This window comes from Hippoglossus hippoglossus, chromosome 22 (assembly GCF_009819705.1).
Source record: "Hippoglossus hippoglossus isolate fHipHip1 chromosome 22, fHipHip1.pri, whole genome shotgun sequence".
Lineage (NCBI taxonomy): Eukaryota > Metazoa > Chordata > Actinopteri > Pleuronectiformes > Pleuronectidae > Hippoglossus > Hippoglossus hippoglossus.
Window position 1 is genome coordinate 24,808,815 of NC_047172.1, and position 23,344 is coordinate 24,832,158.

Below are 23,344 nucleotides of genomic sequence, written 5' to 3' on the forward strand. Positions count from 1 at the left end.
CCCAGGTGCCCCGTGACAACGCAGGGGGGGATTTCCCTCCCATCAACCCAGGTCCACCCACCTCCAAGGTCAAGAAGGGGGCACGGAAAGGATCGCAGGCTTTCGGAGCGGGGAAGACAATTAGAAGCGGAGAGAGTAAGGAGGGGGGCCATAGTAAAAAATCAAAGGGGGAAGGCAACGGGGCAGAGGGACAGGACCAAGAGAAGGGAGCTGATGGTGGGATGGATGGGGGGGTAGGGCAGCAAAGAAGGGCTGCAGAGGAGGGAGGACATCAGGAGCGGGAAGGGGGCAACACAGGGCTAGGTGAGGGTGGAGAGGCTACGGAGCAGAGCGGAGGAGATCCAGGTGATCTGCTCGCCGTAGGTTTGGGGTTGGAGCTGGAGTTACCTCCAGACCTGCTCAATATACCATCCCCTTTGGGGGAGGATGCATATGAGGGACCCAACAGGCCATCAACATCGCCTAATCCAGTGCCCTTTTCCTGGGGGGAACAGATGGACAGTGAGGACCTCTTCTTGCTGTAGGGAGCTTTTTTTTTTGTGGGGTGTTTTGGTACGGTAAAGACTTTAAAAATACAAATTATAATGGCTGCAGTTAAAATTCTTTCATTAAATGTAAGAGGAATGAGGGACGCGGTTAAAAGAAGGGTTGTTTATGATTTTGTGGACCAGCTGCATGTTCAAATTTGTTTATTGCAGGAGGTTCATTTACGGGACATGGGGGATGTTGCAAAATTCTCAAGGGAGTGGACGAAAGGGGACTCAATCTGGAGTGTGGGGGGGGGTCCACTCTACAGGTGTCGGGATTTTGTTTGGTGTTAAAGAGATTAGGGTGGAGGATGTTTTCATAATTGTTCAAGGGAGGATAATGGGTGCTGACATCACATGGGGGACAAGCAAGCTGAGGGTTTTTGTGGTGTATGGACCACAAACTCAGAGGGAACGACGAGAAATGTTTGAGTTAGTAGAGCCACACCTGGCCACCAATAGGCAGGTAATTGTAGGGGGGGATTTCAATGTGCAGTTAGGTAAGGAGGGGGACACCAGCGATAGTTATATCTCCCACCTGATGGCCAGACACGGGCTAGTAGATGGGGGGAGGATGGTCAGGCCACTGGTAGACGGTCCCACATGGCGTAACTCACGTGGAACGTTTAGACGTCTGGACTACGTGTTTGTAGAAAAGTCTTTGAGTCTGGTGTCAGGTCGACGGCTCCCTGTGTTCTTCTCTGACCATGATGGGCTGCTGTTTGAGGTGCGCCTGTGCCTGCCTGTTTTCGGGCGGGGGTACTGGCGCCTCAATATTAGTGTATTAGAGGAAGACAAGTTCAAACAAGGTTTCGTACTGTTTTTCAAAAACCTTCTAGGACTGAGACCAATGTGTCCTGGGGTGATGGAGTGGTGGGAAGTAGCCAAGAAACGGATAAAAATGTTTTGCGATAAGTACTGTAAAAGGAAGGTGAGGTTGGCCAAGAGGGAGGTGTTTCGCTTACAGCGCCTCCTCGAGCTCGAGTACAGCAAAGGAAACTGCGGCAGCACTGTAAATCAGCGGGCTTGTGACTTCCTCAAAGTAAAGCTTAAGGAGGTCTTTGAGGGCAGGGCCCGGGCCTACCTGTTGCAGGCACGCCGAAGTTTCCTGGAGAAGCACGAGACATGTTCCGCCGCTTTCTTCGGCTCAATACGGGCTGACAGGAAAAGACAGGTACAGACCGGGATCAGGGACATGCAGGGAAGGGTGGTGTCGGAAGCAGGTGAGATGGTGAGTGCCGCTACTGACCACTACCGCACAAGCTTCCAGGAGAAAGAGGTAGATGTAGGGGGAGGGGGGACTTTCCTGGACTTACTGACCAAGCAGGTGCCGTCGGACATAGCGCAGGCGTTGGAGGCCCCGCTCACCCTCAAAGAGCTCGAGGGTGCCCTCTGTAAAATGAACAAGCGGAAGGTGCCGGGCATCGACGGACTGCCGGTGGAGTTTTATCTCAAGTTCTGGGAGATTCTCGGGCCGGTAGTGTTGGAGGTGTTGTCCGCAGTACTTCTCACAGGTGTAATGGGAGGGACTATGGCTACAGGAGTGATCTCCCTTCTGTTTAAAAAGGGGGACGGCACCGACCTCGGCAACTGGCGGCCACTGACCATGCTGTGTGTGGATTATAAGCTTCTGGCAAAGGTCCTAGCCGATCGTCTAGGCACAGCCCTTCCACACGTGGTCCATGTGGACCAAACATGCGGGGTGGCGGGGCGCTCGGTGAGATGGAATCTCCAGCTCATACGAGACGCTGCCGCTTGGGCGAAAGACAGACACCTGCCACTTATGGTGGTTGGTCTCGACCAGGCAAAGGCCTTTGACAGGGTTCACTGGGGCTTTATGTTTAGGGTATTGGAAAGGCTAGGCTTTAACAAGGGGTTTGTCGGATGGTTGCGCACATTATACACAGGTGTGGGGAGCACAGTGTCAGTCAACGGTCACTTAGGGGAAGTTTTCAGGTTGCACTCAGGGGTAAGACAGGGGTGCCCACTCTCACCGCTGCTCTACATCCTCTATATAGAGCCCCTGGCGGCAGCCATTCGGGCTGACCCAGGGGTGAAAGGTTTCCTGGTTCCCGGCAGCAGAGGCCTACGGGTCAAGCTGTCACAGTATGCGGATGACACCACACTGCTGCTGGACAGTGATGCATGCCTGATCCGATCTTTGGAGATTTTCCAGGATTTTGGTCGGGGGTCTGGAGCACAACTGAATCGTGCCAAGTCCTCGGTCAAGTTCTTTGGGCGCTGGAAAGAAAGGATGGACGTACCGGGAGGGCTGTCGCTCTGCACAGGACCACTGAAATTACTAGGGGTCAGCTTTGAGACAGCCCACAGTGCCACAATCAACTGGACCGGGCGTATTTCAGCAGTCCAGAAGAAGCTTGCGCTCTGGAAGAGCAGGTGCCTGACTTTAATAGGGAAGGTACTTGTACTGAAGGTAGACGTTCTGCCATCCCTCCTATATCTGGCATACATATACCCACTGCCAGTCAGCATGAGGAGACCTCTCATGCGCCTCGTGTTCGGATTCCTATGGGGTGGTAGATATGAATATGTGGCGAGGTTTCGCATGCTGGCTGGTATAGAAGCAGGAGGGAGGGATGTGCCACACCTCCCGCTGAAGCTGGACTGCATTTTTGTTTCATCCTTGTGCAGAGAACTATCCTTGCCGATAGAGCACCCCTCAGGCTACTTCCTGAGGCTCTATTTCGCATACCAAGCTAGGGGGTTGATGGTCTGGAGCAACTTGGCACCCAGGGTGGAGCAGCAGCCATGGCATTTCAACCATGCAGCCAGGTGGCTGCGGGCTCATCCTGAGGCCTCCGACACAGCCATAAAAATAAATCACAGAGCCCTCTACAGAGAGGTCAGTCAGGGAGTAGTTGCACCTCCAGTGGTGGGGACCCCGTCAAAGATTTGGAGGGGGATACAGCCACGGGGGCTTGACAACGGGCTCAAAGACCTAAATTGGTTATGCCTGCACAAATGCCTGCCAGTGCGGGAAACCATGTACCGGCATGGGTTGGCAAGATCCCCAGCGTGCCCTCGGACAACCTGTTCAGGGGAGGAAACGGTCAGGCATGTCATGTGGGACTGTCCAGTGGCAAGGGTAGTATGGGGTAAAGTGGGGGAACGGCTAGGGCAGGTAGTCACAGGATTTTATCTGACCTGGACCAGGGTTGAAAGAGGTTTAGGCACAGGGAATGGTCCTTTTAATGTCCCAATATGGAAGATTATAAGTATAACAAAGAGGAGTATCTGGTCGGCCAGGCAAGACCTGATAAAGACAGATAAAGACAGTGGGGTGGAAGGGATAATGAGGAGGGTGGAAGCAGATGTAAAGGGGAACATCAAAAGGGACATTGAGAAGTGGGGGAAACATGCAGCCCTAGAGAGGTGGAAAGGAGGGTTTGGGTGGATATGGTGAAAAAAGAGAGGGAAGGCACAAGGAGTTCTTTGGACTGTTTTTATTTTTTCACCTTTTAGTTTTGCAACATGGAATGGGTAGGTTTGGAAAAATTTACATTCTATACCTGCAAAGGAGCACATTTGGGGATGAAGGTTGTATTAAGGGATGATCATACATGATGTTTGATTTGTATTGATTTGTATTTAACTGACGAAAGTTTTTTGTAATAATAAAAAAAAAAAAAAAAATCTGTTCTTATCAGTTTAATATCTGATATGTCCTCTATATGAGGACTACATATTAAGCAGATTTTTGGCATGAGGGGCAGAAATTTGGAGCTTGCTCCTTTCTCTCCACGCATCGACCTAGCATTGCAGTGCCGCTGGGAACGGTGCACTCTGTTCTTACCTTGTAGAAAACCAAACACTCAAACAATTGTCGCGTATCAAAAGTGAATTCTACACTGGCTCAATGAAAGTGAGGTAACGGCCTGGCACACACAAGTGTGTGAAACCGCTCTGATGGCTCACTGCTTTGTGACGTGACCATGCACGGGGTCACAATGAGCTTGAACTGGATTCCAAATTGAGTTAGAAGCGTTTGTCAAGAATGGAAACTTGCTTTCACTCAAGACCTTCTGGGAGACTTGGTGAGAAACCAGAGTCAGCATTTTGGAGCGAATGTAAGTGGTTCAGGGATGTATTGCTTAGGCAGGCTTAAAAGCCAATCACAGTAGTCAGGGCAGGAGGTAATAAAGACGTGTATAATTTTGGTTGGCAGATGGGGGCGGGTTGGGAATGTTGCATACTGGGATCTGACATGCGGAAAGCAAAGAGAGGCCTACCGTGAAGGTGGTGACTGTGACCGAGAGGCTCCTCTGCTGCTCTCCAACAGAGGGCCATGCTGACTCTGGTTTCTCTTCATAACGCACAAGTCTTTCGCCTTTTACTAAAGACTTCCGTGGAGAGGAACAAACATGAGTTGAATATATTTTTGGCAGGCTTTGCTGTATGGCTGAGCCTTATGAAATTGTGAAAAGTCAAAGAGCTGTCTAGGTCAGAAATCAAGCGCCACAAAGGAGAGCTTGGGCGGAGGTGATAAGCAGCAGCCATTGTTATGCACACCTACGAACGGGGTACCACAACAAGTGAGATTTGTGCCAAGAGCTTGGCGTGGACATCCAACACTTGGGGCTTATCGCTTCTCGGCCTTTTGGCTAAGATCAAGTGTAGTATCTGTTCTTATCAGTTTAATATCTGATATGTCCTCTATATGAGGACTACATATTAAGCAGATTTTTGGCATGAGGGGCAGAAATTTGGAGCTTGCTCCTTTCTCTCCACGCATCGACCTAGCATTGCAGTGCCGCTGGGAACGGTGCACTCTGTTCTTACCTTGTAGAAAACCAAACACTCAAACAATTGTCGCGTATCAAAAGTGAATTCTACACTGGCTCAATGAAAGTGAGGTAACGGCCTGGCACACACAAGTGTGTGAAACCGCTCTGATGGCTCACTGCTTTGTGACGTGACCATGCACGGGGTCACAATGAGCTTGAACTGGATTCCAAATTGAGTTAGAAGCGTTTGTCAAGAATGGAAACTTGCTTTCACTCAAGACCTTCTGGGAGACTTGGTGAGAAACCAGAGTCAGCATTTTGGAGCGAATGTAAGTGGTTCAGGGATGTATTGCTTAGGCAGGCTTAAAAGCCAATCACAGTAGTCAGGGCAGGAGGTAATAAAGACGTGTATAATTTTGGTTGGCAGATGGGGGCGGGTTGGGAATGTTGCATACTGGGATCTGACATGCGGAAAGCAAAGAGAGGCCTACCGTGAAGGTGGTGACTGTGACCGAGAGGCTCCTCTGCTGCTCTCCAACAGAGGGCCATGCTGACTCTGGTTTCTCTTCATAACGCACAAGTCTTTCGCCTTTTACTAAAGACTTCCGTGGAGAGGAACAAACATGAGTTGAATATATTTTTGGCAGGCTTTGCTGTATGGCTGAGCCTTATGAAATTGTGAAAAGTCAAAGAGCTGTCTAGGTCAGAAATCAAGCGCCACAAAGGAGAGCTTGGGCGGAGGTGATAAGCAGCAGCCATTGTTATGCACACCTACGAACGGGGTACCACAACAAGTGAGATTTGTGCCAAGAGCTTGGCGTGGACATCCAACACTTGGGGCTTATCGCTTCTCGGCCTTTTGGCTAAGATCAAGTGTAGTATCTGTTCTTATCAGTTTAATATCTGATATGTCCTCTATATGAGGACTACATATTAAGCAGATTTTTGGCATGAGGGGCAGAAATTTGGAGCTTGCTCCTTTCTCTCCACGCATCGACCTAGCATTGCAGTGCCGCTGGGAACGGTGCACTCTGTTCTTACCTTGTAGAAAACCAAACACTCAAACAATTGTCGCGTATCAAAAGTGAATTCTACACTGGCTCAATGAAAGTGAGGTAACGGCCTGGCACACACAAGTGTGTGAAACCGCTCTGATGGCTCACTGCTTTGTGACGTGACCATGCACGGGGTCACAATGAGCTTGAACTGGATTCCAAATTGAGTTAGAAGCGTTTGTCAAGAATGGAAACTTGCTTTCACTCAAGACCTTCTGGGAGACTTGGTGAGAAACCAGAGTCAGCATTTTGGAGCGAATGTAAGTGGTTCAGGGATGTATTGCTTAGGCAGGCTTAAAAGCCAATCACAGTAGTCAGGGCAGGAGGTAATAAAGACGTGTATAATTTTGGTTGGCAGATGGGGGCGGGTTGGGAATGTTGCATACTGGGATCTGACATGCGGAAAGCAAAGAGAGGCCTACCGTGAAGGTGGTGACTGTGACCGAGAGGCTCCTCTGCTGCTCTCCAACAGAGGGCCATGCTGACTCTGGTTTCTCTTCATAACGCACAAGTCTTTCGCCTTTTACTAAAGACTTCCGTGGAGAGGAACAAACATGAGTTGAATATATTTTTGGCAGGCTTTGCTGTATGGCTGAGCCTTATGAAATTGTGAAAAGTCAAAGAGCTGTCTAGGTCAGAAATCAAGCGCCACAAAGGAGAGCTTGGGCGGAGGTGATAAGCAGCAGCCATTGTTATGCACACCTACGAACGGGGTACCACAACAAGTGAGATTTGTGCCAAGAGCTTGGCGTGGACATCCAACACTTGGGGCTTATCGCTTCTCGGCCTTTTGGCTAAGATCAAGTGTAGTATCTGTTCTTATCAGTTTAATATCTGATATGTCCTCTATATGAGGACTACATATTAAGCAGATTTTTGGCATGAGGGGCAGAAATTTGGAGCTTGCTCCTTTCTCTCCACGCATCGACCTAGCATTGCAGTGCCGCTGGGAACGGTGCACTCTGTTCTTACCTTGTAGAAAACCAAACACTCAAACAATTGTCGCGTATCAAAAGTGAATTCTACACTGGCTCAATGAAAGTGAGGTAACGGCCTGGCACACACAAGTGTGTGAAACCGCTCTGATGGCTCACTGCTTTGTGACGTGACCATGCACGGGGTCACAATGAGCTTGAACTGGATTCCAAATTGAGTTAGAAGCGTTTGTCAAGAATGGAAACTTGCTTTCACTCAAGACCTTCTGGGAGACTTGGTGAGAAACCAGAGTCAGCATTTTGGAGCGAATGTAAGTGGTTCAGGGATGTATTGCTTAGGCAGGCTTAAAAGCCAATCACAGTAGTCAGGGCAGGAGGTAATAAAGACGTGTATAATTTTGGTTGGCAGATGGGGGCGGGTTGGGAATGTTGCATACTGGGATCTGACATGCGGAAAGCAAAGAGAGGCCTACCGTGAAGGTGGTGACTGTGACCGAGAGGCTCCTCTGCTGCTCTCCAACAGAGGGCCATGCTGACTCTGGTTTCTCTTCATAACGCACAAGTCTTTCGCCTTTTACTAAAGACTTCCGTGGAGAGGAACAAACATGAGTTGAATATATTTTTGGCAGGCTTTGCTGTATGGCTGAGCCTTATGAAATTGTGAAAAGTCAAAGAGCTGTCTAGGTCAGAAATCAAGCGCCACAAAGGAGAGCTTGGGCGGAGGTGATAAGCAGCAGCCATTGTTATGCACACCTACGAACGGGGTACCACAACAAGTGAGATTTGTGCCAAGAGCTTGGCGTGGACATCCAACACTTGGGGCTTATCGCTTCTCGGCCTTTTGGCTAAGATCAAGTGTAGTATCTGTTCTTATCAGTTTAATATCTGATATGTCCTCTATATGAGGACTACATATTAAGCAGATTTTTGGCATGAGGGGCAGAAATTTGGAGCTTGCTCCTTTCTCTCCACGCATCGACCTAGCATTGCAGTGCCGCTGGGAACGGTGCACTCTGTTCTTACCTTGTAGAAAACCAAACACTCAAACAATTGTCGCGTATCAAAAGTGAATTCTACACTGGCTCAATGAAAGTGAGGTAACGGCCTGGCACACACAAGTGTGTGAAACCGCTCTGATGGCTCACTGCTTTGTGACGTGACCATGCACGGGGTCACAATGAGCTTGAACTGGATTCCAAATTGAGTTAGAAGCGTTTGTCAAGAATGGAAACTTGCTTTCACTCAAGACCTTCTGGGAGACTTGGTGAGAAACCAGAGTCAGCATTTTGGAGCGAATGTAAGTGGTTCAGGGATGTATTGCTTAGGCAGGCTTAAAAGCCAATCACAGTAGTCAGGGCAGGAGGTAATAAAGACGTGTATAATTTTGGTTGGCAGATGGGGGCGGGTTGGGAATGTTGCATACTGGGATCTGACATGCGGAAAGCAAAGAGAGGCCTACCGTGAAGGTGGTGACTGTGACCGAGAGGCTCCTCTGCTGCTCTCCAACAGAGGGCCATGCTGACTCTGGTTTCTCTTCATAACGCACAAGTCTTTCGCCTTTTACTAAAGACTTCCGTGGAGAGGAACAAACATGAGTTGAATATATTTTTGGCAGGCTTTGCTGTATGGCTGAGCCTTATGAAATTGTGAAAAGTCAAAGAGCTGTCTAGGTCAGAAATCAAGCGCCACAAAGGAGAGCTTGGGCGGAGGTGATAAGCAGCAGCCATTGTTATGCACACCTACGAACGGGGTACCACAACAAGTGAGATTTGTGCCAAGAGCTTGGCGTGGACATCCAACACTTGGGGCTTATCGCTTCTCGGCCTTTTGGCTAAGATCAAGTGTAGTATCTGTTCTTATCAGTTTAATATCTGATATGTCCTCTATATGAGGACTACATATTAAGCAGATTTTTGGCATGAGGGGCAGAAATTTGGAGCTTGCTCCTTTCTCTCCACGCATCGACCTAGCATTGCAGTGCCGCTGGGAACGGTGCACTCTGTTCTTACCTTGTAGAAAACCAAACACTCAAACAATTGTCGCGTATCAAAAGTGAATTCTACACTGGCTCAATGAAAGTGAGGTAACGGCCTGGCACACACAAGTGTGTGAAACCGCTCTGATGGCTCACTGCTTTGTGACGTGACCATGCACGGGGTCACAATGAGCTTGAACTGGATTCCAAATTGAGTTAGAAGCGTTTGTCAAGAATGGAAACTTGCTTTCACTCAAGACCTTCTGGGAGACTTGGTGAGAAACCAGAGTCAGCATTTTGGAGCGAATGTAAGTGGTTCAGGGATGTATTGCTTAGGCAGGCTTAAAAGCCAATCACAGTAGTCAGGGCAGGAGGTAATAAAGACGTGTATAATTTTGGTTGGCAGATGGGGGCGGGTTGGGAATGTTGCATACTGGGATCTGACATGCGGAAAGCAAAGAGAGGCCTACCGTGAAGGTGGTGACTGTGACCGAGAGGCTCCTCTGCTGCTCTCCAACAGAGGGCCATGCTGACTCTGGTTTCTCTTCATAACGCACAAGTCTTTCGCCTTTTACTAAAGACTTCCGTGGAGAGGAACAAACATGAGTTGAATATATTTTTGGCAGGCTTTGCTGTATGGCTGAGCCTTATGAAATTGTGAAAAGTCAAAGAGCTGTCTAGGTCAGAAATCAAGCGCCACAAAGGAGAGCTTGGGCGGAGGTGATAAGCAGCAGCCATTGTTATGCACACCTACGAACGGGGTACCACAACAAGTGAGATTTGTGCCAAGAGCCTGGCGTGGACATCCAACACTTGGGGCTTATCGCTTCTCGGCCTTTTGGCTAAGATCAAGTGTAGTATCTGTTCTTATCAGTTTAATATCTGATATGTCCTCTATATGAGGACTACATATTAAGCAGATTTTTGGCATGAGGGGCAGAAATTTGGAGCTTGCTCCTTTCTCTCCACGCATCGACCTAGCATTGCAGTGCCGCTGGGAACGGTGCACTCTGTTCTTACCTTGTAGAAAACCAAACACTCAAACAATTGTCGCGTATCAAAAGTGAATTCTACACTGGCTCAATGAAAGTGAGGTAACGGCCTGGCACACACAAGTGTGTGAAACCGCTCTGATGGCTCACTGCTTTGTGACGTGACCATGCACGGGGTCACAATGAGCTTGAACTGGATTCCAAATTGAGTTAGAAGCGTTTGTCAAGAATGGAAACTTGCTTTCACTCAAGACCTTCTGGGAGACTTGGTGAGAAACCAGAGTCAGCATTTTGGAGCGAATGTAAGTGGTTCAGGGATGTATTGCTTAGGCAGGCTTAAAAGCCAATCACAGTAGTCAGGGCAGGAGGTAATAAAGACGTGTATAATTTTGGTTGGCAGATGGGGGCGGGTTGGGAATGTTGCATACTGGGATCTGACATGCGGAAAGCAAAGAGAGGCCTACCGTGAAGGTGGTGACTGTGACCGAGAGGCTCCTCTGCTGCTCTCCAACAGAGGGCCATGCTGACTCTGGTTTCTCTTCATAACGCACAAGTCTTTCGCCTTTTACTAAAGACTTCCGTGGAGAGGAACAAACATGAGTTGAATATATTTTTGGCAGGCTTTGCTGTATGGCTGAGCCTTATGAAATTGTGAAAAGTCAAAGAGCTGTCTAGGTCAGAAATCAAGCGCCACAAAGGAGAGCTTGGGCGGAGGTGATAAGCAGCAGCCATTGTTATGCACACCTACGAACGGGGTACCACAACAAGTGAGATTTGTGCCAAGAGCTTGGCGTGGACATCCAACACTTGGGGCTTATCGCTTCTCGGCCTTTTGGCTAAGATCAAGTGTAGTATCTGTTCTTATCAGTTTAATATCTGATATGTCCTCTATATGAGGACTACATATTAAGCAGATTTTTGGCATGAGGGGCAGAAATTTGGAGCTTGCTCCTTTCTCTCCACGCATCGACCTAGCATTGCAGTGCCGCTGGGAACGGTGCACTCTGTTCTTACCTTGTAGAAAACCAAACACTCAAACAATTGTCGCGTATCAAAAGTGAATTCTACACTGGCTCAATGAAAGTGAGGTAACGGCCTGGCACACACAAGTGTGTGAAACCGCTCTGATGGCTCACTGCTTTGTGACGTGACCATGCACGGGGTCACAATGAGCTTGAACTGGATTCCAAATTGAGTTAGAAGCGTTTGTCAAGAATGGAAACTTGCTTTCACTCAAGACCTTCTGGGAGACTTGGTGAGAAACCAGAGTCAGCATTTTGGAGCGAATGTAAGTGGTTCAGGGATGTATTGCTTAGGCAGGCTTAAAAGCCAATCACAGTAGTCAGGGCAGGAGGTAATAAAGACGTGTATAATTTTGGTTGGCAGATGGGGGCGGGTTGGGAATGTTGCATACTGGGATCTGACATGCGGAAAGCAAAGAGAGGCCTACCGTGAAGGTGGTGACTGTGACCGAGAGGCTCCTCTGCTGCTCTCCAACAGAGGGCCATGCTGACTCTGGTTTCTCTTCATAACGCACAAGTCTTTCGCCTTTTACTAAAGACTTCCGTGGAGAGGAACAAACATGAGTTGAATATATTTTTGGCAGGCTTTGCTGTATGGCTGAGCCTTATGAAATTGTGAAAAGTCAAAGAGCTGTCTAGGTCAGAAATCAAGCGCCACAAAGGAGAGCTTGGGCGGAGGTGATAAGCAGCAGCCATTGTTATGCACACCTACGAACGGGGTACCACAACAAGTGAGATTTGTGCCAAGAGCTTGGCGTGGACATCCAACACTTGGGGCTTATCGCTTCTCGGCCTTTTGGCTAAGATCAAGTGTAGTATCTGTTCTTATCAGTTTAATATCTGATATGTCCTCTATATGAGGACTACATATTAAGCAGATTTTTGGCATGAGGGGCAGAAATTTGGAGCTTGCTCCTTTCTCTCCACGCATCGACCTAGCATTGCAGTGCCGCTGGGAACGGTGCACTCTGTTCTTACCTTGTAGAAAACCAAACACTCAAACAATTGTCGCGTATCAAAAGTGAATTCTACACTGGCTCAATGAAAGTGAGGTAACGGCCTGGCACACACAAGTGTGTGAAACCGCTCTGATGGCTCACTGCTTTGTGACGTGACCATGCACGGGGTCACAATGAGCTTGAACTGGATTCCAAATTGAGTTAGAAGCGTTTGTCAAGAATGGAAACTTGCTTTCACTCAAGACCTTCTGGGAGACTTGGTGAGAAACCAGAGTCAGCATTTTGGAGCGAATGTAAGTGGTTCAGGGATGTATTGCTTAGGCAGGCTTAAAAGCCAATCACAGTAGTCAGGGCAGGAGGTAATAAAGACGTGTATAATTTTGGTTGGCAGATGGGGGCGGGTTGGGAATGTTGCATACTGGGATCTGACATGCGGAAAGCAAAGAGAGGCCTACCGTGAAGGTGGTGACTGTGACCGAGAGGCTCCTCTGCTGCTCTCCAACAGAGGGCCATGCTGACTCTGGTTTCTCTTCATAACGCACAAGTCTTTCGCCTTTTACTAAAGACTTCCGTGGAGAGGAACAAACATGAGTTGAATATATTTTTGGCAGGCTTTGCTGTATGGCTGAGCCTTATGAAATTGTGAAAAGTCAAAGAGCTGTCTAGGTCAGAAATCAAGCGCCACAAAGGAGAGCTTGGGCGGAGGTGATAAGCAGCAGCCATTGTTATGCACACCTACGAACGGGGTACCACAACAAGTGAGATTTGTGCCAAGAGCTTGGCGTGGACATCCAACACTTGGGGCTTATCGCTTCTCGGCCTTTTGGCTAAGATCAAGTGTAGTATCTGTTCTTATCAGTTTAATATCTGATATGTCCTCTATATGAGGACTACATATTAAGCAGATTTTTGGCATGAGGGGCAGAAATTTGGAGCTTGCTCCTTTCTCTCCACGCATCGACCTAGCATTGCAGTGCCGCTGGGAACGGTGCACTCTGTTCTTACCTTGTAGAAAACCAAACACTCAAACAATTGTCGCGTATCAAAAGTGAATTCTACACTGGCTCAATGAAAGTGAGGTAACGGCCTGGCACACACAAGTGTGTGAAACCGCTCTGATGGCTCACTGCTTTGTGACGTGACCATGCACGGGGTCACAATGAGCTTGAACTGGATTCCAAATTGAGTTAGAAGCGTTTGTCAAGAATGGAAACTTGCTTTCACTCAAGACCTTCTGGGAGACTTGGTGAGAAACCAGAGTCAGCATTTTGGAGCGAATGTAAGTGGTTCAGGGATGTATTGCTTAGGCAGGCTTAAAAGCCAATCACAGTAGTCAGGGCAGGAGGTAATAAAGACGTGTATAATTTTGGTTGGCAGATGGGGGCGGGTTGGGAATGTTGCATACTGGGATCTGACATGCGGAAAGCAAAGAGAGGCCTACCGTGAAGGTGGTGACTGTGACCGAGAGGCTCCTCTGCTGCTCTCCAACAGAGGGCCATGCTGACTCTGGTTTCTCTTCATAACGCACAAGTCTTTCGCCTTTTACTAAAGACTTCCGTGGAGAGGAACAAACATGAGTTGAATATATTTTTGGCAGGCTTTGCTGTATGGCTGAGCCTTATGAAATTGTGAAAAGTCAAAGAGCTGTCTAGGTCAGAAATCAAGCGCCACAAAGGAGAGCTTGGGCGGAGGTGATAAGCAGCAGCCATTGTTATGCACACCTACGAACGGGGTACCACAACAAGTGAGATTTGTGCCAAGAGCTTGGCGTGGACATCCAACACTTGGGGCTTATCGCTTCTCGGCCTTTTGGCTAAGATCAAGTGTAGTATCTGTTCTTATCAGTTTAATATCTGATATGTCCTCTATATGAGGACTACATATTAAGCAGATTTTTGGCATGAGGGGCAGAAATTTGGAGCTTGCTCCTTTCTCTCCACGCATCGACCTAGCATTGCAGTGCCGCTGGGAACGGTGCACTCTGTTCTTACCTTGTAGAAAACCAAACACTCAAACAATTGTCGCGTATCAAAAGTGAATTCTACACTGGCTCAATGAAAGTGAGGTAACGGCCTGGCACACACAAGTGTGTGAAACCGCTCTGATGGCTCACTGCTTTGTGACGTGACCATGCACGGGGTCACAATGAGCTTGAACTGGATTCCAAATTGAGTTAGAAGCGTTTGTCAAGAATGGAAACTTGCTTTCACTCAAGACCTTCTGGGAGACTTGGTGAGAAACCAGAGTCAGCATTTTGGAGCGAATGTAAGTGGTTCAGGGATGTATTGCTTAGGCAGGCTTAAAAGCCAATCACAGTAGTCAGGGCAGGAGGTAATAAAGACGTGTATAATTTTGGTTGGCAGATGGGGGCGGGTTGGGAATGTTGCATACTGGGATCTGACATGCGGAAAGCAAAGAGAGGCCTACCGTGAAGGTGGTGACTGTGACCGAGAGGCTCCTCTGCTGCTCTCCAGCAGAGGGCCATGCTGACTCTGGTTTCTCTTCATAACGCACAAGTCTTTCGCCTTTTACTAAAGACTTCCGTGGAGAGGAACAAACATGAGTTGAATATATTTTTGGCAGGCTTTGCTGTATGGCTGAGCCTTATGAAATTGTGAAAAGTCAAAGAGCTGTCTAGGTCAGAAATCAAGCGCCACAAAGGAGAGCTTGGGCGGAGGTGATAAGCAGCAGCCATTGTTATGCACACCTACGAACGGGGTACCACAACAAGTGAGATTTGTGCCAAGAGCTTGGCGTGGACATCCAACACTTGGGGCTTATCGCTTCTCGGCCTTTTGGCTAAGATCAAGTGTAGTATCTGTTCTTATCAGTTTAATATCTGATATGTCCTCTATATGAGGACTACATATTAAGCAGATTTTTGGCATGAGGGGCAGAAATTTGGAGCTTGCTCCTTTCTCTCCACGCATCGACCTAGCATTGCAGTGCCGCTGGGAACGGTGCACTCTGTTCTTACCTTGTAGAAAACCAAACACTCAAACAATTGTCGCGTATCAAAAGTGAATTCTACACTGGCTCAATGAAAGTGAGGTAACGGCCTGGCACACACAAGTGTGTGAAACCGCTCTGATGGCTCACTGCTTTGTGACGTGACCATGCACGGGGTCACAATGAGCTTGAACTGGATTCCAAATTGAGTTAGAAGCGTTTGTCAAGAATGGAAACTTGCTTTCACTCAAGACCTTCTGGGAGACTTGGTGAGAAACCAGAGTCAGCATTTTGGAGCGAATGTAAGTGGTTCAGGGATGTATTGCTTAGGCAGGCTTAAAAGCCAATCACAGTAGTCAGGGCAGGAGGTAATAAAGACGTGTATAATTTTGGTTGGCAGATGGGGGCGGGTTGGGAATGTTGCATACTGGGATCTGACATGCGGAAAGCAAAGAGAGGCCTACCGTGAAGGTGGTGACTGTGACCGAGAGGCTCCTCTGCTGCTCTCCAGCAGAGGGCCATGCTGACTCTGGTTTCTCTTCATAACGCACAAGTCTTTCGCCTTTTACTAAAGACTTCCGTGGAGAGGAACAAACATGAGTTGAATATATTTTTGGCAGGCTTTGCCGTATGGCTGAGCCTTATGAAATTGTGAAAAGTCAAAGAGCTGTCTAGGTCAGAAATCAAGCGCCACAAAGGAGAGCTTGGGCGGAGGTGATAAGCAGCAGCCATTGTTATGCACACCTACGAACGGGGTACCACAACAAGTGAGATTTGTGCCAAGAGCTTGGCGTGGACATCCAACACTTGGGGCTTATCGCTTCTCGGCCTTTTGGCTAAGATCAAGTGTAGTATCTGTTCTTATCAGTTTAATATCTGATATGTCCTCTATATGAGGACTACATATTAAGCAGATTTTTGGCATGAGGGGCAGAAATTTGGAGCTTGCTCCTTTCTCTCCACGCATCGACCTAGCATTGCAGTGCCGCTGGGAACGGTGCACTCTGTTCTTACCTTGTAGAAAACCAAACACTCAAACAATTGTCGCGTATCAAAAGTGAATTCTACACTGGCTCAATGAAAGTGAGGTAACGGCCTGGCACACACAAGTGTGTGAAACCGCTCTGATGGCTCACTGCTTTGTGACGTGACCATGCACGGGGTCACAATGAGCTTGAACTGGATTCCAAATTGAGTTAGAAGCGTTTGTCAAGAATGGAAACTTGCTTTCACTCAAGACCTTCTGGGAGACTTGGTGAGAAACCAGAGTCAGCATTTTGGAGCGAATGTAAGTGGTTCAGGGATGTATTGCTTAGGCAGGCTTAAAAGCCAATCACAGTAGTCAGGGCAGGAGGTAATAAAGACGTGTATAATTTTGGTTGGCAGATGGGGGCGGGTTGGGAATGTTGCATACTGGGATCTGACATGCGGAAAGCAAAGAGAGGCCTACCGTGAAGGTGGTGACTGTGACCGAGAGGCTCCTCTGCTGCTCTCCAGCAGAGGGCCATGCTGACTCTGGTTTCTCTTCATAACGCACAAGTCTTTCGCCTTTTACTAAAGACTTCCGTGGAGAGGAACAAACATGAGTTGAATATATTTTTGGCAGGCTTTGCTGTATGGCTGAGCCTTATGAAATTGTGAAAAGTCAAAGAGCTGTCTAGGTCAGAAATCAAGCGCCACAAAGGAGAGCTTGGGCGGAGGTGATAAGCAGCAGCCATTGTTATGCACACCTACGAACGGGGTACCACAACAAGTGAGATTTGTGCCAAGAGCTTGGCGTGGACATCCAACACTTGGGGCTTATCGCTTCTCGGCCTTTTGGCTAAGATCAAGTGTAGTATCTGTTCTTATCAGTTTAATATCTGATATGTCCTCTATATGAGGACTACATATTAAGCAGATTTTTGGCATGAGGGGCAGAAATTTGGAGCTTGCTCCTTTCTCTCCACGCATCGACCTAGCATTGCAGTGCCGCTGGGAACGGTGCACTCTGTTCTTACCTTGTAGAAAACCAAACACTCAAACAATTGTCGCGTATCAAAAGTGAATTCTACACTGGCTCAATGAAAGTGAGGTAACGGCCTGGCACACACAAGTGTGTGAAACCGCTCTGATGGCTCACTGCTTTGTGACGTGACCATGCACGGGGTCACAATGAGCTTGAACTGGATTCCAAATTGAGTTAGAAGCGTTTGTCAAGAATGGAAACTTGCTTTCACTCAAGACCTTCTGGGAGACTTGGTGAGAAACCAGAGTCAGCATTTTGGAGCGAATGTAAGTGGTTCAGGGATGTATTGCTTAGGCAGGCTTAAAAGCCAATCACAGTAGTCAGGGCAGGAGGTAATAAAGACGTGTATAATTTTGGTTGGCAGATGGGGGCGGGTTGGGAATGTTGCATACTGGGATCTGACATGCGGAAAGCAAAGAGAGGCCTACCGTGAAGGTGGTGACTGTGACCGAGAGGCTCCTCTGCTGCTCTCCAACAGAGGGCCATGCTGACTCTGGTTTCTCTTCATAACGCACAAGTCTTTCGCCTTTTACTAAAGACTTCCGTGGAGAGGAACAAACATGAGTTGAATATATTTTTGGCAGGCTTTGCTGTATGGCTGAGCCTTATGAAATTGTGAAAAGTCAAAGAGCTGTCTAGGTCAGAAATCAAGCGCCACAAAGGAGAGCTTGGGCGGAGGTGATAAGCAGCAGCCATTGTTATGCACACCTACGAACGGGGTACCACAACAAGTGAGATTTGTGCCAAGAGCTTGGCGTGGACATCCAACACTTGGGGCTTATCGCTTCTCGGCCTTTTGGCTAAGATCAAGTGTAGTATCTGTTCTTATCAGTTTAATATCTGATATGTCCTCTATATGAGGACTACATATTAAGCAGATTTTTGGCATGAGGGGCAGAAATTTGGAGCTTGCTCCTTTCTCTCCACGCATCGACCTAGCATTGCAGTGCCGCTGGGAACGGTGCACTCTGTTCTTACCTTGTAGAAAACCAAACACTCAAACAATTGTCGCGTATCAAAAGTGAATTCTACACTGGCTCAATGAAAGTGAGGTAACGGCCTGGCACACACAAGTGTGTGAAACCGCTCTGATGGCTCACTGCTTTGTGACGTGACCATGCACGGGGTCACAATGAGCTTGAACTGGATTCCAAATTGAGTTAGAAGCGTTTGTCAAGAATGGAAACTTGCTTTCACTCAAGACCTTCTGGGAGACTTGGTGAGAAACCAGAGTCAGCATTTTGGAGCGAATGTAAGTGGTTCAGGGATGTATTGCTTAGGCAGGCTTAAAAGCCAATCACAGTAGTCAGGGCAGGAGGTAATAAAGACGTGTATAATTTTGGTTGGCAGATGGGGGCGGGTTGGGAATGTTGCATACTGGGATCTGACATGCGGAAAGCAAAGAGAGGCCTACCGTGAAGGTGGTGACTGTGACCGAGAGGCTCCTCTGCTGCTCTCCAACAGAGGGCCATGCTGACTCTGGTTTCTCTTCATAACGCACAAGTCTTTCGCCTTTTACTAAAGACTTCCGTGGAGAGGAACAAACATGAGTTGAATATATTTTTGGCAGGCTTTGCTGTATGGCTGAGCCTTATGAAATTGTGAAAAGTCAAAGAGCTGTCTAGGTCAGAAATCAAGCGCCACAAAGGAGAGCTTGGGCGGAGGTGATAAGCAGCAGCCATTGTTATGCACACCTACGAACGGGGTACCACAACAAGTGAGATTTGTGCCAAGAGCTTGGCGTGGACATCCAACACTTGGGGCTTATCGCTTCTCGGCCTTTTGGCTAAGATCAAGTGTAGTATCTGTTCTTATCAGTTTAATATCTGATATGTCCTCTATATGAGGACTACATATTAAGCAGATTTTTGGCATGAGGGGCAGAAATTTGGAGCTTGCTCCTTTCTCTCCACGCATCGACCTAGCATTGCAGTGCCGCTGGGAACGGTGCACTCTGTTCTTACCTTGTAGAAAACCAAACACTCAAACAATTGTCGCGTATCAAAAGTGAATTCTACACTGGCTCAATGAAAGTGAGGTAACGGCCTGGCACACACAAGTGTGTGAAACCGCTCTGATGGCTCACTGCTTTGTGACGTGACCATGCACGGGGTCACAATGAGCTTGAACTGGATTCCAAATTGAGTTAGAAGCGTTTGTCAAGAATGGAAACTTGCTTTCACTCAAGACCTTCTGGGAGACTTGGTGAGAAACCAGAGTCAGCATTTTGGAGCGAATGTAAGTGGTTCAGGGATGTATTGCTTAGGCAGGCTTAAAAGCCAATCACAGTAGTCAGGGCAGGAGGTAATAAAGACGTGTATAATTTTGGTTGGCAGATGGGGGCGGGTTGGGAATGTTGCATACTGGGATCTGACATGCGGAAAGCAAAGAGAGGCCTACCGTGAAGGTGGTGACTGTGACCGAGAGGCTCCTCTGCTGCTCTCCAACAGAGGGCCATGCTGACTCTGGTTTCTCTTCATAACGCACAAGTCTTTCGCCTTTTACTAAAGACTTCCGTGGAGAGGAACAAACATGAGTTGAATATATTTTTGGCAGGCTTTGCTGTATGGCTGAGCCTTATGAAATTGTGAAAAGTCAAAGAGCTGTCTAGGTCAGAAATCAAGCGCCACAAAGGAGAGCTTGGGCGGAGGTGATAAGCAGCAGCCATTGTTATGCACACCTACGAACGGGGTACCACAACAAGTGAGATTTGTGCCAAGAGCTTGGCGTGGACATCCAACACTTGGGGCTTATCGCTTCTCGGCCTTTTGGCTAAGATCAAGTGTAGTATCTGTTCTTATCAGTTTAATATCTGATATGTCCTCTATATGAGGACTACATATTAAGCAGATTTTTGGCATGAGGGGCAGAAATTTGGAGCTTGCTCCTTTCTCTCCACGCATCGACCTAGCATTGCAGTGCCGCTGGGAACGGTGCACTCTGTTCTTACCTTGTAGAAAACCAAACACTCAAACAATTGTCGCGTATCAAAAGTGAATTCTACACTGGCTCAATGAAAGTGAGGTAACGGCCTGGCACACACAAGTGTGTGAAACCGCTCTGATGGCTCACTGCTTTGTGACGTGACCATGCACGGGGTCACAATGAGCTTGAACTGGATTCCAAATTGAGTTAGAAGCGTTTGTCAAGAATGGAAACTTGCTTTCACTCAAGACCTTCTGGGAGACTTGGTGAGAAACCAGAGTCAGCATTTTGGAGCGAATGTAAGTGGTTCAGGGATGTATTGCTTAGGCAGGCTTAAAAGCCAATCACAGTAGTCAGGGCAGGAGGTAATAAAGACGTGTATAATTTTGGTTGGCAGATGGGGGCGGGTTGGGAATGTTGCATACTGGGATCTGACATGCGGAAAGCAAAGAGAGGCCTACCGTGAAGGTGGTGACTGTGACCGAGAGGCTCCTCTGCTGCTCTCCAACAGAGGGCCATGCTGACTCTGGTTTCTCTTCATAACGCACAAGTCTTTCGCCTTTTACTAAAGACTTCCGTGGAGAGGAACAAACATGAGTTGAATATATTTTTGGCAGGCTTTGCTGTATGGCTGAGCCTTATGAAATTGTGAAAAGTCAAAGAGCTGTCTAGGTCAGAAATCAAGCGCCACAAAGGAGAGCTTGGGCGGAGGTGATAAGCAGCAGCCATTGTTATGCACACCTACGAACGGGGTACCACAACAAGTGAGATTTGTGCCAAGAGCTTGGCGTGGACATCCAACACTTGGGGCTTATCGCTTCTCGGCCTTTTGGCTAAGATCAAGTGTAGTATCTGTTCTTATCAGTTTAATATCTGATATGTCCTCTATATGAGGACTACATATTAAGCAGATTTTTGGCATGAGGGGCAGAAATTTGGAGCTTGCTCCTTTCTCTCCACGCATCGACCTAGCATTGCAGTGCCGCTGGGAACGGTGCACTCTGTTCTTACCTTGTAGAAAACCAAACACTCAAACAATTGTCGCGTATCAAAAGTGAATTCTACACTGGCTCAATGAAAGTGAGGTAACGGCCTGGCACACACAAGTGTGTGAAACCGCTCTGATGGCTCACTGCTTTGTGACGTGACCATGCACGGGGTCACAATGAGCTTGAACTGGATTCCAAATTGAGTTAGAAGCGTTTGTCAAGAATGGAAACTTGCTTTCACTCAAGACCTTCTGGGAGACTTGGTGAGAAACCAGAGTCAGCATTTTGGAGCGAATGTAAGTGGTTCAGGGATGTATTGCTTAGGCAGGCTTAAAAGCCAATCACAGTAGTCAGGGCAGGAGGTAATAAAGACGTGTATAATTTTGGTTGGCAGATGGGGGCGGGTTGGGAATGTTGCATACTGGGATCTGACATGCGGAAAGCAAAGAGAGGCCTACCGTGAAGGTGGTGACTGTGACCGAGAGGCTCCTCTGCTGCTCTCCAGCAGAGGGCCATGCTGACTCTGGTTTCTCTTCATAACGCACAAGTCTTTCGCCTTTTACTAAAGACTTCCGTGGAGAGGAACAAACATGAGTTGAATATATTTTTGGCAGGCTTTGCCGTATGGCTGAGCCTTATGAAATTGTGAAAAGTCAAAGAGCTGTCTAGGTCAGAAATCAAGCGCCACAAAGGAGAGCTTGGGCGGAGGTGATAAGCAGCAGCCATTGTTATGCACACCTACGAACGGGGTACCACAACAAGTGAGATTTGTGCCAAGAGCTTGGCGTGGACATCCAACACTTGGGGCTTATCGCTTCTCGGCCTTTTGGCTAAGATCAAGTGTAGTATCTGTTCTTATCAGTTTAATATCTGATATGTCCTCTATATGAGGACTACATATTAAGCAGATTTTTGGCATGAGGGGCAGAAATTTGGAGCTTGCTCCTTTCTCTCCACGCATCGACCTAGCATTGCAGTGCCGCTGGGAACGGTGCACTCTGTTCTTACCTTGTAGAAAACCAAACACTCAAACAATTGTCGCGTATCAAAAGTGAATTCTACACTGGCTCAATGAAAGTGAGGTAACGGCCTGGCACACACAAGTGTGTGAAACCGCTCTGATGGCTCACTGCTTTGTGACGTGACCATGCACGGGGTCACAATGAGCTTGAACTGGATTCCAAATTGAGTTAGAAGCGTTTGTCAAGAATGGAAACTTGCTTTCACTCAAGACCTTCTGGGAGACTTGGTGAGAAACCAGAGTCAGCATTTTGGAGCGAATGTAAGTGGTTCAGGGATGTATTGCTTAGGCAGGCTTAAAAGCCAATCACAGTAGTCAGGGCAGGAGGTAATAAAGACGTGTATAATTTTGGTTGGCAGATGGGGGCGGGTTGGGAATGTTGCATACTGGGATCTGACATGCGGAAAGCAAAGAGAGGCCTACCGTGAAGGTGGTGACTGTGACCGAGAGGCTCCTCTGCTGCTCTCCAACAGAGGGCCATGCTGACTCTGGTTTCTCTTCATAACGCACAAGTCTTTCGCCTTTTACTAAAGACTTCCGTGGAGAGGAACAAACATGAGTTGAATATATTTTTGGCAGGCTTTGCTGTATGGCTGAGCCTTATGAAATTGTGAAAAGTCAAAGAGCTGTCTAGGTCAGAAATCAAGCGCCACAAAGGAGAGCTTGGGCGGAGGTGATAAGCAGCAGCCATTGTTATGCACACCTACGAACGGGGTACCACAACAAGTGAGATTTGTGCCAAGAGCTTGGCGTGGACATCCAACACTTGGGGCTTATCGCTTCTCGGCCTTTTGGCTAAGATCAAGTGTAGTATCTGTTCTTATCAGTTTAATATCTGATATGTCCTCTATATGAGGACTACATATTAAGCAGATTTTTGGCATGAGGGGCAGAAATTTGGAGCTTGCTCCTTTCTCTCCACGCATCGACCTAGCATTGCAGTGCCGCTGGGAACGGTGCACTCTGTTCTTACCTTGTAGAAAACCAAACACTCAAACAATTGTCACGTATCAAAAGTGAATTCTACACTGGCTCAATGAAAGTGAGGTAACGGCCTGGCACACACAAGTGTGTGAAACCGCTCTGATGGCTCACTGCTTTGTGACGTGACCATGCACGGGGTCACAATGAGCTTGAACTGGATTCCAAATTGAGTTAGAAGCGTTTGTCAAGAATGGAAACTTGCTTTCACTCAAGACCTTCTGGGAGACTTGGTGAGAAACCAGAGTCAGCATTTTGGAG

At 47.8% G+C, this 23,344-nt stretch overlaps 39 non-coding genes across 39 annotated transcripts; all 39 read left to right on the top strand.

Annotated features, from left to right (window-relative positions):
- Positions 1-4,146: 4,146 nt before the first annotated feature.
- On the top strand, positions 4,147-4,335 carry LOC117756810. The gene has a single exon (XR_004612880.1). It is a non-coding gene; the product is annotated as a U2 spliceosomal RNA (small nuclear RNA).
- A 502-nt stretch (positions 4,336-4,837) lies between these two features.
- LOC117756836 lies at positions 4,838-4,950 on the top strand. The gene has a single exon (XR_004612901.1). It is a non-coding gene; the product is annotated as a U5 spliceosomal RNA (small nuclear RNA).
- A 179-nt stretch (positions 4,951-5,129) lies between these two features.
- LOC117756946 lies at positions 5,130-5,321 on the top strand. The gene has a single exon (XR_004613009.1). It is a non-coding gene; the product is annotated as a U2 spliceosomal RNA (small nuclear RNA).
- Positions 5,322-5,823: 502 nt separating this feature from the next.
- On the top strand, positions 5,824-5,936 carry LOC117756839. The gene has a single exon (XR_004612903.1). It is a non-coding gene; the product is annotated as a U5 spliceosomal RNA (small nuclear RNA).
- A 179-nt stretch (positions 5,937-6,115) lies between these two features.
- LOC117756787 lies at positions 6,116-6,307 on the top strand. Its single transcript, XR_004612856.1, has one exon. It is a non-coding gene; the product is annotated as a U2 spliceosomal RNA (small nuclear RNA).
- Positions 6,308-6,809: 502 nt separating this feature from the next.
- On the top strand, positions 6,810-6,922 carry LOC117756840. The gene has a single exon (XR_004612904.1). It is a non-coding gene; the product is annotated as a U5 spliceosomal RNA (small nuclear RNA).
- A 179-nt stretch (positions 6,923-7,101) lies between these two features.
- Positions 7,102-7,293, top strand: LOC117756788. Its single transcript, XR_004612857.1, has one exon. It is a non-coding gene; the product is annotated as a U2 spliceosomal RNA (small nuclear RNA).
- A 502-nt stretch (positions 7,294-7,795) lies between these two features.
- Positions 7,796-7,908, top strand: LOC117756841. Its single transcript, XR_004612905.1, has one exon. It is a non-coding gene; the product is annotated as a U5 spliceosomal RNA (small nuclear RNA).
- A 179-nt stretch (positions 7,909-8,087) lies between these two features.
- On the top strand, positions 8,088-8,279 carry LOC117756789. Its single transcript, XR_004612858.1, has one exon. It is a non-coding gene; the product is annotated as a U2 spliceosomal RNA (small nuclear RNA).
- A 502-nt stretch (positions 8,280-8,781) lies between these two features.
- LOC117756842 lies at positions 8,782-8,894 on the top strand. Its single transcript, XR_004612906.1, has one exon. It is a non-coding gene; the product is annotated as a U5 spliceosomal RNA (small nuclear RNA).
- Positions 8,895-9,073: 179 nt separating this feature from the next.
- On the top strand, positions 9,074-9,265 carry LOC117756790. The gene has a single exon (XR_004612859.1). It is a non-coding gene; the product is annotated as a U2 spliceosomal RNA (small nuclear RNA).
- A 502-nt stretch (positions 9,266-9,767) lies between these two features.
- Positions 9,768-9,880, top strand: LOC117756843. The gene has a single exon (XR_004612907.1). It is a non-coding gene; the product is annotated as a U5 spliceosomal RNA (small nuclear RNA).
- A 179-nt stretch (positions 9,881-10,059) lies between these two features.
- LOC117756791 lies at positions 10,060-10,251 on the top strand. The gene has a single exon (XR_004612860.1). It is a non-coding gene; the product is annotated as a U2 spliceosomal RNA (small nuclear RNA).
- Positions 10,252-10,753: 502 nt separating this feature from the next.
- LOC117756844 lies at positions 10,754-10,866 on the top strand. The gene has a single exon (XR_004612908.1). It is a non-coding gene; the product is annotated as a U5 spliceosomal RNA (small nuclear RNA).
- Positions 10,867-11,045: 179 nt separating this feature from the next.
- On the top strand, positions 11,046-11,237 carry LOC117756793. The gene has a single exon (XR_004612862.1). It is a non-coding gene; the product is annotated as a U2 spliceosomal RNA (small nuclear RNA).
- A 502-nt stretch (positions 11,238-11,739) lies between these two features.
- Positions 11,740-11,852, top strand: LOC117756845. The gene has a single exon (XR_004612909.1). It is a non-coding gene; the product is annotated as a U5 spliceosomal RNA (small nuclear RNA).
- Positions 11,853-12,031: 179 nt separating this feature from the next.
- On the top strand, positions 12,032-12,223 carry LOC117756794. Its single transcript, XR_004612863.1, has one exon. It is a non-coding gene; the product is annotated as a U2 spliceosomal RNA (small nuclear RNA).
- Positions 12,224-12,725: 502 nt separating this feature from the next.
- LOC117756846 lies at positions 12,726-12,838 on the top strand. Its single transcript, XR_004612910.1, has one exon. It is a non-coding gene; the product is annotated as a U5 spliceosomal RNA (small nuclear RNA).
- A 179-nt stretch (positions 12,839-13,017) lies between these two features.
- Positions 13,018-13,209, top strand: LOC117756795. Its single transcript, XR_004612864.1, has one exon. It is a non-coding gene; the product is annotated as a U2 spliceosomal RNA (small nuclear RNA).
- Positions 13,210-13,711: 502 nt separating this feature from the next.
- LOC117756847 lies at positions 13,712-13,824 on the top strand. The gene has a single exon (XR_004612911.1). It is a non-coding gene; the product is annotated as a U5 spliceosomal RNA (small nuclear RNA).
- A 179-nt stretch (positions 13,825-14,003) lies between these two features.
- Positions 14,004-14,195, top strand: LOC117756796. Its single transcript, XR_004612865.1, has one exon. It is a non-coding gene; the product is annotated as a U2 spliceosomal RNA (small nuclear RNA).
- A 502-nt stretch (positions 14,196-14,697) lies between these two features.
- Positions 14,698-14,810, top strand: LOC117756848. The gene has a single exon (XR_004612912.1). It is a non-coding gene; the product is annotated as a U5 spliceosomal RNA (small nuclear RNA).
- A 179-nt stretch (positions 14,811-14,989) lies between these two features.
- Positions 14,990-15,181, top strand: LOC117756797. The gene has a single exon (XR_004612866.1). It is a non-coding gene; the product is annotated as a U2 spliceosomal RNA (small nuclear RNA).
- A 502-nt stretch (positions 15,182-15,683) lies between these two features.
- Positions 15,684-15,796, top strand: LOC117756859. The gene has a single exon (XR_004612923.1). It is a non-coding gene; the product is annotated as a U5 spliceosomal RNA (small nuclear RNA).
- Positions 15,797-15,975: 179 nt separating this feature from the next.
- LOC117756798 lies at positions 15,976-16,167 on the top strand. The gene has a single exon (XR_004612867.1). It is a non-coding gene; the product is annotated as a U2 spliceosomal RNA (small nuclear RNA).
- A 502-nt stretch (positions 16,168-16,669) lies between these two features.
- Positions 16,670-16,782, top strand: LOC117756850. The gene has a single exon (XR_004612914.1). It is a non-coding gene; the product is annotated as a U5 spliceosomal RNA (small nuclear RNA).
- A 179-nt stretch (positions 16,783-16,961) lies between these two features.
- Positions 16,962-17,153, top strand: LOC117756799. The gene has a single exon (XR_004612868.1). It is a non-coding gene; the product is annotated as a U2 spliceosomal RNA (small nuclear RNA).
- Positions 17,154-17,655: 502 nt separating this feature from the next.
- Positions 17,656-17,768, top strand: LOC117756851. The gene has a single exon (XR_004612915.1). It is a non-coding gene; the product is annotated as a U5 spliceosomal RNA (small nuclear RNA).
- Positions 17,769-17,947: 179 nt separating this feature from the next.
- LOC117756800 lies at positions 17,948-18,139 on the top strand. The gene has a single exon (XR_004612869.1). It is a non-coding gene; the product is annotated as a U2 spliceosomal RNA (small nuclear RNA).
- Positions 18,140-18,641: 502 nt separating this feature from the next.
- LOC117756852 lies at positions 18,642-18,754 on the top strand. Its single transcript, XR_004612916.1, has one exon. It is a non-coding gene; the product is annotated as a U5 spliceosomal RNA (small nuclear RNA).
- A 179-nt stretch (positions 18,755-18,933) lies between these two features.
- LOC117756801 lies at positions 18,934-19,125 on the top strand. Its single transcript, XR_004612870.1, has one exon. It is a non-coding gene; the product is annotated as a U2 spliceosomal RNA (small nuclear RNA).
- Positions 19,126-19,627: 502 nt separating this feature from the next.
- On the top strand, positions 19,628-19,740 carry LOC117756853. The gene has a single exon (XR_004612917.1). It is a non-coding gene; the product is annotated as a U5 spliceosomal RNA (small nuclear RNA).
- Positions 19,741-19,919: 179 nt separating this feature from the next.
- LOC117756802 lies at positions 19,920-20,111 on the top strand. Its single transcript, XR_004612871.1, has one exon. It is a non-coding gene; the product is annotated as a U2 spliceosomal RNA (small nuclear RNA).
- Positions 20,112-20,613: 502 nt separating this feature from the next.
- Positions 20,614-20,726, top strand: LOC117756854. Its single transcript, XR_004612918.1, has one exon. It is a non-coding gene; the product is annotated as a U5 spliceosomal RNA (small nuclear RNA).
- Positions 20,727-20,905: 179 nt separating this feature from the next.
- On the top strand, positions 20,906-21,097 carry LOC117756804. Its single transcript, XR_004612873.1, has one exon. It is a non-coding gene; the product is annotated as a U2 spliceosomal RNA (small nuclear RNA).
- Positions 21,098-21,599: 502 nt separating this feature from the next.
- On the top strand, positions 21,600-21,712 carry LOC117756861. Its single transcript, XR_004612925.1, has one exon. It is a non-coding gene; the product is annotated as a U5 spliceosomal RNA (small nuclear RNA).
- A 179-nt stretch (positions 21,713-21,891) lies between these two features.
- On the top strand, positions 21,892-22,083 carry LOC117756805. The gene has a single exon (XR_004612874.1). It is a non-coding gene; the product is annotated as a U2 spliceosomal RNA (small nuclear RNA).
- A 502-nt stretch (positions 22,084-22,585) lies between these two features.
- On the top strand, positions 22,586-22,698 carry LOC117756855. Its single transcript, XR_004612919.1, has one exon. It is a non-coding gene; the product is annotated as a U5 spliceosomal RNA (small nuclear RNA).
- A 179-nt stretch (positions 22,699-22,877) lies between these two features.
- On the top strand, positions 22,878-23,069 carry LOC117756806. The gene has a single exon (XR_004612876.1). It is a non-coding gene; the product is annotated as a U2 spliceosomal RNA (small nuclear RNA).
- The last annotated feature ends 275 nt before the right edge of the window (positions 23,070-23,344 follow it).